Raw genomic sequence first — 13,485 nt, 5'->3', positions numbered from 1 at the left:
TAACATCTCTCTTTCCAGAATGCTCACAAGAACTCTGAGGGGTAATGATTCTATCACTTTTACCTGTTAGTTTCTCTACCATCTAACACATAGTTACTGCCAAAACAGACTTCCTGTTCTTTTAATTAAGTAGACACAGGATTAGTAGAAATCTTCCAGTTCTTTTTATGGTACTTCTTGTCATCTTTGAGGACCTTAACTGCTGGCTTCCACTCTTTCATCGATTACTCTTTCATCCTTAGAAAAGACTAGCAAAATCCCAATTCTTTGGCTAAGTAAAATTGGGGACCATTATATCTGTATGACTACCCAATCCAGGAGATTCAGAAGCATATTTATATATTAAAATCTTGATGGATTTTTCACTATGAAGGTATTTACTTACTTTAACTTGAGCATTTTCCATCACTTAGTTAACTTGAGTACTGCCCAGATGAGGACTTCTCAGTGTTGTCTTTTAATATGTTACAGCATGGTGTTTGGGGAATCATCACTTACATAGAACTTGTTTTATTAGTAAAGTTTCCTCTTGTTTTTATCAACCCTTTGGTCTGGTTCTCTCTTCCTATCTAAAACAGCATAGAAAGAAAATCGGGCCTAAACATTGGGCCTGACAGAAAGCCATTGTAGGCATGACACCTCTGAGGACAGAAAAGGGCACATGACTGATCCGAGCCCTCTAAAAGGCGCCAGAGCATCTGGTGAGTGTGAGTTCTGCTATCAGTGCCCCACGGAGGTGTTGAGCTTGACACACTTATGTCAGTTCAAATGTTCTTCCTGCTCCTTCCTCTTCTCCTCCGCCATCCCTGCTGTTAACACTTATGGCAGCCTGCCAAGCAGCCAGCTTTTCTGTGCTCTTCCAGGACTTATTTAAGCCTCACCTCCCACCTTACTAAGAGAGCACTGGTGTCATCTCCATTTTCCATGGGGTAAACTGAAGTGCAGAGAGGATGAAGAGAGCCCAAATTGTATAAATCAGGCAGAGCCTGTTGCAGATTTAAAATAGGAAATGTTGCTGGGAAGCTGAGGCTCTAACTATCTGAGACTTGAGCTTTTTACTAAGACAAAGTGCAGAGAGCAGACCTGCCTACCTGACTCCAGCATTGAGTTCTTCCAAACCTGGCTAGATAATGGTAATAACACTAGAGTTTGCTAAGCACTTCATTATCCCGCATATCAAACCTCCTGACGATGCTTACAAAACATCACTCCTCTATTTTACGGAGTTTTGAATGGACTTCCAGAAATACTGGATTTCCAGAAATACTGACAACATGATTGCCTCTCATGTTTGCTGGCTGACTTTCTCAAGGCAACTTGGCACAGTTTAAGGCTCAGACTTAAATCTTCCAATGCTAAGCTCAAGTCGGTCCCACCCTCCAACATGGATCTCTCCACCATTCCAGGAGCATTGTCAGCCCAGCTGTAGCAGAGAGGTTTACAGCATCACCTCGGTATTCTGTTGATGTAGCTTTTGAAAGTGATTCAACATCCAACACTAATTTTCTCCTATTGCCACGGTGATGGCTTACTATTGCTGGAAGGTGACCATGAGATGGCCAAGGTAAAATTATTTTCCTTTTTTTCCTACATACTCTCTAGCAACTTGTTTTTGGTTGTGGTTGTTTTCATTTTGCCCTTTAATCTAATGGAATGGAATGAGGCTTTTGCCATATAATATGATTGAGGGTTTCTCAAACTGGGATCCAGGGTGGACTTGCAGTGGTCACTTAGGAGTTCAGGAGACATTCCCTTTTCTCAGAACAGAAGATTGTCTGGCCAGCTTTGGTTCAAGAATCATCTATGACACTACCTATCTCATCATATGAAGAACGTTCCTGGGCCTTGTTTGTTTCATTTGAAATAAGGAGGCCTACCAGGCAAGGTTAGTTCATGAATTTATATAATCAGTGTGAAAATACTAACATAAAATTTAGAATGCAATTCATACATAAGAAACAGGAGTAGTAGCAGTTTAAACAATGAACATAATAGCGATGATTACTGTTTTCAGAGATGAAATGAGACAGGTTCAGAGTTAGGAGTCAAAGTCATTTATTGTCATTCAGCTATCAATCATGCTAATTAGCTCTTCCATCAAACCTGTTCTTTTCCTTTTTAACTCTTGACCCAAGCTATAATATGCATTTACATTTATTGTTTCACCGTCTTGCCCACTCAATTGTCGATGTGATGAGGATTTTACTTGTCCAAATACCTAGGGCTATTTGCTTAATGAATGAAAAAGATTTCCCAAGCAGCATGTCTGTGTCTGGCTGTGTTAGACACTAGAGATAGGGAAATTACTTAAGCAAAATTCTTATTCTTGGGGCATTTACATAAAGGGTCTTTATCAAGGACAAAAAAAAAAAATAAAGGAAATGAGCATCTACCACTGACTCTATCAATCTAATGGTATGGATGGAATTAAACTTTCAATGATGTTCCAACACAGGGACAGGTACTGATATCTCAAAGCTTTTAGTGCTAAGAAGGAATTAAACTGACACTGTTAATGCCATGAACGGAGTTGAAACAACCTCCTTTCATCAGCAAAGGATGATGGTTAAGGCAGGGAGGACAAGTTCCCTGGCTCTTCCCCAATGATTCCTCTGGTGGTGAAGCCAGAGGTCAGAGTCCCAGATAGAAGGCCAATCTCAAAAAGCATCCTGGGCAGAATTCAGCAAGAGCTGACAGAGAGTCTGTTGGTAACAAGTCAGCAGACACTGTTGGGATAGATGGATGCACCTCCCCAGCAGAGAGACAGTTTGTCAGCTGGGAAGGTATACACACCCATGGTGAGAGCTCTTCAGTCTATCTATCGTAGCCAGGCTACATTGTCATTATTTTATCATGCATTTTTAGGTATCTAAAATTCATTCATTATTTCCAGTTAAATAATGTGGCTCAGCCCTTGTGTTCAGCAGGGACCTCTAGGGTGGTCTACACTGAGGAAGAATAAAAGGAGTGATGGGAAAGTGGAAGACACATGGTACATTTTCTTATGTGTTGGTTTTGCAGAGGTTCCATTGCTTAACACATATGAAAAACCTGAAACCTGACCCTTACAGTGTAAATATGAGGAAATGAAGGCCCAAAGTGGAGGACCTCTTGGTCCAGGTCACAGTGGGAGTCACTCAGTGATTGGTATACACTACAGATCAGAGTGAGACTCATAAGGAGAGTGGAGAACTGGTTTGGTGTGGACTGGAGAACAGACTGAGTCCATCCACAGTAGCCCTGCTCTCTAAGTTGTTGGTGCTCTATAATAGCCAGCTCCAATCTATGCCTGTGGAGTCTCACCTCCACTTTGACTCATTACATGCTTATCCTGCTCTAAAGATTGGATAGGATTGATTAAAGTTGGAACTTTATTTTGGAAGCTCAGTTCAGTGAGGTCAGCACATGCTCTGTGTTCCCAGAGAAAATTTATAGAAGTGGGTTTCAGCACTTCATAGTGAGCCAAGTCTAGTGCAGGCATCTTCATTCTAATCTGAGCTTCGCCTCTTACTGCCTGTGACCCAGAGAAACGACTGTGTTTGCAGATCATGATTGGTTGGCAAAGTGCCATTAATACTGGGCCTTCAGGGGATGGCTCTGTAGATTAAATCAGTCAGCAATCAAGACTACAATTATTGGCTGTACGTACGGAATGAATCTCTTCTGCTATCAGTTTTAGGATGCTCTGGAAAACAGAGTCCCATCTCCCCATTCTACTATAGAAAGTTAGAAACAAAAGGGTCTGCTGCTTCCTAGGAGGTGAAGCATAAGCTTAAATGCCCAGTTCAGGACTGCTTGTAAATTCCTCCTCTAGCATCTGCAGTCATCTCACTGGCTTGTCAAGATCCCACTCCAGCAGATGGCTGCAGGTGAGACTGGCCTGGCCACAGTGGGAAGAACTGCAACCTCCTCAGCTCTGTTCTAAGCACAGGCTCCTCTAGACCAAGGTGCTAGCCAGCCATGAGGAAACAGAGGACGTGAGGTGGGCTCTGCCCTGAGCTAACGTAGACTGTGCACCTCTCTCTCCTTCACTGGCATCTCAGAAGGTTCCTTGTCCAGGCTGAAATCTTAGCGTGTGCTGTTTTGCAGTACAGTACCTTGTCCATAGATGTGCTCTAGAGAAACAAACTGCTAGTGTAGTTTTCTGGGAGCTCTAAGATAAGGCACCCCCTTTCTACTGCAGGGTCTCTCACAATCTTAAGTGCTTATGTTGTTGCTTTTATTCATAGGCTGGATTAATTCACACTTCACCTTGTTAATTTGGGGGCTGGGGGAGGAGATAAGCAGTTCCCAACTTTTAGTTTGCTTACTTCAGCAGGAGCCAGTCGGCTGTGCGTGCTCCTTGCAGACCCAGCGTTCTCTCCAGTACTGCAGACTTGGAAGCCTTCCCTAGACTACACTCACCTGACTGAGTGTATTCTGTCACTCTCACTGGCACCTCCACAAATCGTCACACTGCTCTACCTCCTGGTCTGAAATGAACGTGTCTGTCTACCCTCCAAGGATTCTTCACTGTGGAAGCCATGCTTTGAGCTCCTGCTTGTGTCCATGACTAGTGGGCCAGCCAATCATACAAAGGTACACTCTGGTTTCTGGTTATTGCTTTTAAATCTCACCCACTGTTAGATCCTTGATGGTAGGAGCCTGGCTGGGATTTCTTCTTTAGCTTTTAACCTAAATTCTACTTGGCATGTTCTCATGCTTGGGTTTCTTCAGGAGAAAGAACACAGAATTGGGGATAGAAACATTCCAGTGCGTGTACAAAGTGTGAACTTGAGTAAGTAATTTGCTTTTCTCCTATCAGCCAGGCCAGGGGCAAAGGAGCCCGTGATATGTAACACAGAATAAGAAGAGCAGTGCTGGGTAAGTGTTCTTGAGTGTAGACTGGCTAAAGGCCAGGCTTCAGGAGTAACTTGGTGGCCCAGCATTTGCTTGACACAAGGCCCTAGGTTTGATCCCAAGCATCACAAGCAGAACCTATATCATACATGTAAAGTGCTAACACTGAACACAGTCAGCTAATAGTTATCAACTACGTGCTGCATCAGTTTGTCCTTTTCATTGAGGGATGACTCATGCCAGTGACTGTGCCAAATATTTTGAAAATATCATCTCACTTAATCTCCTCAACAACCACATGAGGTATATACTTAGGATCTTAGCCTTTGAAGTGAGGAAACAGGTTTAGAAAGGCGAAGGGATTTACCCAATACATAGTTAGGAAATCTGAACCCTAAGACTTAAGCTTGGCTTTGTGTGGTATCGGAATCTGTGCTCCTATGGTGCTCTTTATTGTGTGAATTAGACTGTATAAAGTAAAAAGAGGGGGTACTAGATGAGAAAAATAAAAACTTCCTCACAATTACTGGGGAGATACTTGATAAGTGTAATTCCGGGCTGGCGACTACTAATACTCTGAGCAGTAAATGTATTCTTTAAAATTACAGATTAAAAACACTTATAATATATAACATATCATCTCCAAACGTGTTTCATGGAACAGTAGCAGCTGTCCAGCTAGGGGAGAAAAAACCACACATATCACTTACTGCAGTTTATAAAACTTCACAGCAATCTGACATGAAGGCTGTAGTGTGTTTTCGCTTGAAGGATGCCAAGTTCAGTGGCCTTCCTGTGGGCTTGTTTACTGATATTTGATACACTTCAGCATCTGCTGCCCTTCTTGATGGATGTGGTGCTTCACGTTAGCACTCCTCTCATGCCAGACTGGTAAAGAGATTTAGTACTTAGGTCCTACACCCCTCAGCCAGTAATGCCGCTGTGCTAGAAAACTGGCTGAGGAAGAGCCCAGCCAAAGTAGCATGCTATTCATCCACCAAGCTGTAGGCCCAGTGACACCCCTGGAAACTCCACAAGTTTCCGTTAGCATGCTGAGCTTTCAACCAGGTGAGATAAAATAAATTCTGTTTTTCTAAAACACCCATGAAGAAACTGACCTCTCAGTTAGTTTCTAAAGAAATGTTAATGTTAAAAAATCGGCACCAGGAAAAATGTCATCTCCTAAAAGAAGTGGCAAGTGTCCTTAATGCCATGACCAAACACCACATGACCTGAAACGCTTTCCAGTTCTGCATTCACTATGTGATGTTCCATCCAACTAATCCCCTTAGTCCAGTCACAGACAAACTGCCAGATCCCAGAGATGTTCCCTGGGGCTCTCACCAGGCCATGGCTGGAGTTTCAATGTCTGTCAGGAATATTTCTCTAGTACTTTTCTCCAGCGAGGCTCTCCCCATGTTTACACAGCCTGCCCCGGTACCTGAGGGCTTTTGAGTATGAGGATGTAAGCACTTGTCATATCTTCTTTGTAGACAGCTTCTGCCTGGAACTTTTATTCTCGTAGCCTGTTTACTCACCATAATCATCCTTAAATGCCATACGGATACGAGGGAGCTACAAATAAACAACTTTTTTCTTCTCTAAGCAAAACCACTAAGATCAGAGTAAGTGGCTACACTGCTACCACATGGGAGGTAGTGACGCATGATTAGCTATGCTGCCCGCTCACCTGCCCCACCTGTTAAGAGTTATGGGTTACCACAGCTGTAGCCTCAGCCCCACCATTCTTTCCAACAATGAGAAGGAATAGTTGTCTTCCTTACTACTGACTGAAGAGCTGGTGGGACATCTGCTGTACTTCCAACACCTAGCACAGCCATCTATGTATAGGTATCTTCCACAGCATGGAGTGTGAGGGATGTATTTGTGTGTCTGAAGCCAGCCCACCTGAGTTTAAACCCTCATTCTACTACTAACCTTCAAAAATCTTGTGCTTTAATTTCCTTCTATGAAATAGAATGATATTTGATCTATCTGGATGAGTTTGTCCTGAGTATTGAATTAGTGAAAAGAATAATAAAATTAGTATTTTTCCTAGTAACAGTCAGTGTGCTCAGTGGCTTTCATTCTTAGATTTGTAGCAACTCAGTAAGGTTTGTTAAGAAGGAACTGAGGCTCAATGACATTATGTAATGTGTCTCACCAAGTTTGCTCACATAGTTAGCAAGCCATAGACAGGCCATCACCCAGAATGGAACAAGGTGGTTCGAGGACCTCTTTCTCTCTGTGTGTCCCTTAATTTCCTCTTAGCCTGCCACATGTACCCAGTTCTGTTTCCTCCCCTATACCCACACTTAGCAGACAGTTGTCACAACTCCATATGACTGGGTCTCTAGCAGTCGTTACTAAAGTTTATTATACTACACAAAGCAGAGAATGATTTGCCCAGTTAAGCTTCTGTTCCTCTCTGCAGAGAGAGTTGGCATCCTCCTCAAGGATGTTCCCTGGGTGCAGAGGCCCAGGGTACAAAGTTCCCTAAATGTACTGTTGAAATGGCATCTTACTGGGAGGGCTTTCTTGCCCTCAAGACAGTAAGGATGCTTTTCTGAGGATCCATTATCTCACTGTCTAATTATTATAATTTTAACAGAGAATGAACAATTAAAGTTGTTTTGCTTTATATGTGTGAACATGTCTACCCCTTATGGTAAGAGTTATGAGGCTATGTGTGTGTACGTGCATGTGTGTCTGTATGTGTGTGTCTGTGTGTGTGCGCGCGTGCGCACATGTGAGCACACATGTAAAACAAGAGGAATTGTTGTTCACTGCATATGCTCCTCCTCACTCATTCTCCTTCCATCTAGGCCTTTCCTGTCACATGTCAGCTCTCCCAAGGATGGCCCTTTAAAGGCTGCAGCACAGGTCCTGGCCTTGTTCTTTGAATAAAGGCCCATATGCACGCACACCTTCTTCAGATCTGCTTCTCCATCATCTGTCAGCCCAGCTGTCACAACCTACTCTTCCTCCAGCCATAGAGAGGCAGAACAAGCATCCTGGCACCACAGGAAGGACACGGGGAAAAGGTACATTAATGGGCCAAAAACAAACCAGTGGGGTGATTAATTTGGCTTCCCCTTCAACATTATGTTTATCCAGGTTGATTATGTAGCACTTAATTACTAATTTGCCCTACTTAAGCTGAGAGTGTTTTTAATTTTTAATGAGCTAAGGGAGGAAGATGCCTTTACTTTGTAAAGAGCAGATATTTTATTTCCTGGTTTTGTCTTACTCAACCAATTAATAACATTTCTAGGGATGTATATTCCTCTCATGGATTGTTTCTCCCTAGTTCCTTCCCATCCTCCTGGGTTAGCCATGGACAACACCCACTTGGAAACAAATTAGATTCATACAAAATGAGGGACATGGGAGTATTCCGTACCACCTCCAACAGGTTCCTCATTATCTGCAGACCTGGGAGACAAGTTCAGTTCTCCTCAAACGGCCACTGTGTAACAGCCTCCATAAACTGCCCCATAGTATAAGCCAACACTTATTCCTTCTCTGAGGACATTTTTTGTTTGTTTGTTTTTTTGAGACAGGGTTTCTCTGTATAGCCCTGGCTGTCCTAGGACTCACTCTGTAGACCAGGCTGGCCTCAAACTCAGAAATCCACCTGCCTCTGCCTCCCAAGTGCTGGGATTAAAGGCGTGTGCCACCACTGCCCTGCAAGGACATCTATCTTGTTTTGAATAAAATGTGAGTCAAACCAAACAGTGTTGGTGCCATATTAATTCACATTCAGATGCAAGTTCCTTATGACAGACCTAAATGAACCATTTAGGATTCAGCAACACCCAGCAGAGTGAGTATCCCAGTATATAAGGCCGTGCTGGACAACTGCACAGGTTCCTGAAGGTTCCCAGCACCCTGCTCTGGTTAGACACAGGCTGACAGGCCTGCAGCAGATCAAGGGGCTCTCTTGCCTCCTCACTCAGTTAAGCTAAGAGGAGATAGGTAAGAGCCCAGCTCTCTCCTTCTCTCCAGCCACTGCAACCAGACAGCTTCCATACCACCCCATGTTCTGACTTCCATTCACTGACCTTTGATATTAGAGTACGCCATAAACTTTATAAATAGTTCATCTTTCAAACTCTCTAAGTATCTACGGAGCTTTGATTAAGACAGTGACATTTCAATATACATGTAAATTCTAATTTATGGCTACGTAATTTGATAATAGGTTTTAAATAATCATACTTAGCTATAGAATAGTCACTGTCACTGATTTATCTTAAGACGTAGTTTCTGGCTCCATTACGTCCTACCAGTTGACTTGTCCATTAGCTTCTCGGGTACTCTTTCCCATTTGTAAAATTATCATGGGAGTGTAAAAAATTTCCTTGACACATCTAGAACAGTAGAAATTTTTAAACAATAAATTTTCTTAGACACATGCTTGAAAAGCGATACATCATTCGTGTTTCTGAACCGATGATACTTTCTCAGTGGTTCACTGTAAAATATCAAAGACCCTCAACAAGCAACTGTAAAGATAGATTTTCTTCTCAACAGTCCTTAAGGTTGCAGTCAAAATTGCCTCATAATAGTGAGTCTTCATGCTCTGAGTCTGAATCAAGCCTTTTTCCAGTGGAGGTGAGGCATGGGATATGTGTAGGAGTTGTGTGTATGCATGGAAGTATGTGATGTATGTGCATGTGTGGACATATGGGTGTGTATCTGTGTGTGTGTGTGTGTGTGTGTGTGTGTGTGTGTAAACATGACTATGCACAGGTGCAGTTAGGCCTCTCCTCCATTTATTCACTAGTCTTGATTTTACTAAAGGCCTTGTCTTTTGTAATTTCAGATTACATAGCCTAATTTACTATGATGACTGCTAAACTATGCAGCATGGATTTGCTATTTATGCATTATATTCTTTAATATAAAGGAAAAACATGCTAACATATTTACTTCATTTTGGCTTATCCCAATAAGGACATTTATTATAAAAACCTATGACATATATGATGCAGTGAAGCTTTATACTCATAAGCATTGGTTTTTATATATAAATTATATATTTATTATATATAATTATACATAATTTTATATATTTACTATATATATTTTATCTACAATCACATACATAGTATAAATATATAAGTGTATGTGTATATATGATATGGAGAGCAAAGATTGTATCAGAATCAAACAGCCTCCCATAAAATCAAGTCAAAGAATGAGGTGACTGTTACTCCGGTAACTCTGGAATCCTATGTTTTTAAGGACTCTGTAGATATTTGGCCATGGTTAAGTTTATAAAAAACATGGCTCTCAAAATTTCCTTAATAAAAAGTGCAGAGAAAGGGAGGTGTTTTGGAAGAATAGATTTACTAGATGAATTTTTCCATTTTTATTTTCTGTGTATGTATGTTTTGCTTACATGTAGTTCTGTGCACCATGTGCTTACCTTGTTCCTACAGAGACCAGAAGAGGACATTAGATTCCCTGGAACTGAAGTTACAGATTGCTGTCGGCTATCGTATGGGCAATGGGGAGTAATCAAACTAGGTTTTTCTGCAAGAACAGTTAATGTTCTTAACCACTTGAACCAGCCCTCATTAGATGAAATCTTGTAAATACCAATTGTGCTAAAATTATCTTTTTTTGTAAATGCCTTGGTGTGTTTTATATTCATCTCTATAAAATGTCAGCATGTAGATTATGATGAAAGCAAACACATAAACCATGACAAGCTCATTGATAACAACATCAGTATCATGACATGGCAAGTCAAACAGGACACACTTCTGTTTTAATTTCTGTTTGACAACTAAGTGACAAGGAGTGATTTTCTAGGTGCTGCACTACCTGTGAGAGACAGCTAAACTGCCTACCATCTTGAAATCTATGTCCTCCCCAAGAGATGGACTGGTGCCCACCATGTCAATCAAGGTTCCATTCCTGTGCTTCAACGTATTCATCTGCACAGTGGGCCCTGTTAACACCTGCTAGGTTGTTTCTGTAATACTAAGAACAGTAGCAGATGGAAAGTAGCAGGCCTGTGACGAGTAGGAGAATCAGATGTTACATGTCTTTTATTCTTAAAAATAGAATTCTAATTTTGAGATAAATATTTTGACTTTTACACCCAGGGTGCTATTCTACAAACTGGATTGGAACCAAGAGACTGATAATTAGATCAGATCCCAAATTTGTTTCTGTTCCTTTAGGTGGTAGAGATGTTTGTAAAATGATAAGAAAGCATTGATAACTAGCTACTGGCAATAATCTTAACATGCGTTAGGACCAACATCACATTCCCAAATTAATTCTTCTTGAAACTGTTAACTATCATCCAATTCTTTTTTGTTGACTTTTTATGAGTATTGGCATATTGGGTTGAAAACACACTAAGAAAATTTAATCTGGAATCTGAATCTATCTAATTAGAACCCAGCATCTCATACCTTCAGGAACACACACTTAAGCAGCAAAGGGCAAACGTACACTTCAAACCTATACTTTTATCAGGACCACATGTGAAATGAGTCAGACTATGAGATGCCTGAGCAGGCAAGATAAATGGAGTATATAAATTTTTACTTTATATAAAAGATTCTAAAAATTAAGCAAATATTTTTGATGGAATTTTTATATATATCTACAATCTGTTTTATAGGTAGACTGTGATAACTTAGACTATGAATAAAAAATTAGCTACAGAGATGTCAATTGACGCATTCATTAAAACAGCCAGCATAGCTGAAGTCTTGTAGAATAAGTATGGTATATTCTATGGGGTAGCAAGTTTCACAAACAGCAGAAATGATTAGAAGGTTTACAACATGTTCTTGGGCGCAGGAAAAAGACTATAAAACAATATTTATTGTATTAACATATTTTATAATTAAAACAATTCCAATTACAAACAAAAAGAACAGCATTAATTAATTAGAATTGCTAAAGGAGTTTTAGAGTAATAAGATTTTATATTTCTCATCTGTCTCAATTGGATTTTCTAATTTTTCCTCACGGAGCTTGTATTTCAGTTGTGTTTCAGAAAAGGGTTGGCAGGGTGGTGGGGTAGCACCAAACCAAGATCAACTCCACTAAGAAAGGGATGTTTTCACACTTCTGAACATCTTTTGTCCTCAGCCTTTCCAAACTTCCAGAAGCTGAAGCAGACAGAACTTTACTTTACAAACTGAAAAACTGGCATTTGTATTGGCAGAAAGGTAAACAGGACTCAAATCGCAGCCAGTTGATCCCCACTGCCCAACACACACACACACACACACACACACACACACACACACACACACACACACACACCCCAGGAGATGTGTTTATACAGAGACAACAGACTTGAAGTATATCATAATTGATGAAAATGTGGTTCTAAATGAGGCAAATTTCATGCAAAAGATTGGGAGGGGTGGCCTGTTGTCCTCAGCAATGGTCTATCCTGTGAAAACATGCTACAGACAGGCTGTCCTTTGCAGGTAGGTGTTAGTCTGGAGACCCAGGAGTCTGGTGGGAGCTAATGGTAGTTCAGTGCAGAGTCAGTAGCTGAGGGGGACACCCCTCAAGTGGTGTGATGCAGGAGAGCCTTCTGAGGAGCTGGGTCACTTTCCTCACAACCATGGTCCCTTTATAACAGCCATAGGTGCTTGTTGGGCACCCATCACTGTCCCTTTTGCCTAAGTTTGCCTTGGGATTTTCCATCCACTGCTTTGCAGGGGTAAGTTGGGGAAGGGAGAGGGCAGTTCAAGATAAATAGCACTGCTGGAATGAAAGCTTGTGGAACAAAACTTGCTTCTACTTAAGATGAAAAAAATTATACAAAATTAATGGCTTCTGCTGGAGGTCTGAAGAAAGCAGCCCCTGGAAAGACACTTTATGTTTGTCTCCACTATTTGGTTGATTTTTCTTGCACAACCTACTTAAACTAGTTTCTTCTTTTATAATATATATTATATATATATTTATATATTATATTTAATTATATATTTATATTTAATTATTTTTATAAATAAATATACTATATCTTTTATATATTTATATGTAAATATATAATATAGTAAAATTAAATTTATATATTTTAATTTTCATACTATCATATTTTGCTACCAACTTCAAATGATATGTCTTGTGTTTCCCAGAAATACATGGGATTATTTTGTAGCGCAATGATACTGAGGATGGGGAAGGGTTTAGCTTGACACTTCATCGGCCAAGGCCATACGGTTTCATACATACAAATAAAGGAAGGGATAAGACTCCCTTCTACCTGTCCCTTGACACAGCTCAATCTCTGAACTTTGACTCCAAGAGCAGCATACCTGTGTTCTGCTTATACGGCATTAAGCTGTAGGCACACAGATGGCATGACTTTCCTGAAGGAAGACACACCCTTGGGTGGAGCCAGACTGGGAGGCTTCCTGAAGAACAGCTCACTAGGATACTTTTCATCTTTTATTCTTGAGTGTCTCATTTAAAAAGGGAATAGTGAGACAATATGGAAGAGTAGGAAAGGGCCAGAGAAGAAGAGCAAAGACCTTGAGGCTGAAACGAAGTGTAGAAAAAAAGAGCAAGGGGCATGAGAAAAGAATTGCCAACATGTGTCAGGATGTGTGACAGCAAGAGAAGCTGGACTCAGATACTCTCTCTAACACTCCT

General features: G+C 40.9%; 1 protein-coding gene across 4 annotated transcripts in view; it reads right to left on the bottom strand.

The window, feature by feature from the left end:
- Fggy (FGGY carbohydrate kinase domain containing) overlaps positions 1–13,485 on the bottom strand; it is a 373,036-nt gene that overhangs the window by 59,926 nt on the left and 299,625 nt on the right. The gene's annotated exons all lie outside the window — the stretch shown is intronic.

The sequence above is a fragment of the Mastomys coucha genome, unplaced genomic scaffold, assembly GCF_008632895.1.
Source record: "Mastomys coucha isolate ucsf_1 unplaced genomic scaffold, UCSF_Mcou_1 pScaffold18, whole genome shotgun sequence".
Taxonomy (NCBI): domain Eukaryota; kingdom Metazoa; phylum Chordata; class Mammalia; order Rodentia; family Muridae; genus Mastomys; species Mastomys coucha.
The sequence above is the reverse complement of the archived record's forward strand: the minus strand, read 5'-3'. Positions and strand labels throughout refer to the sequence as shown.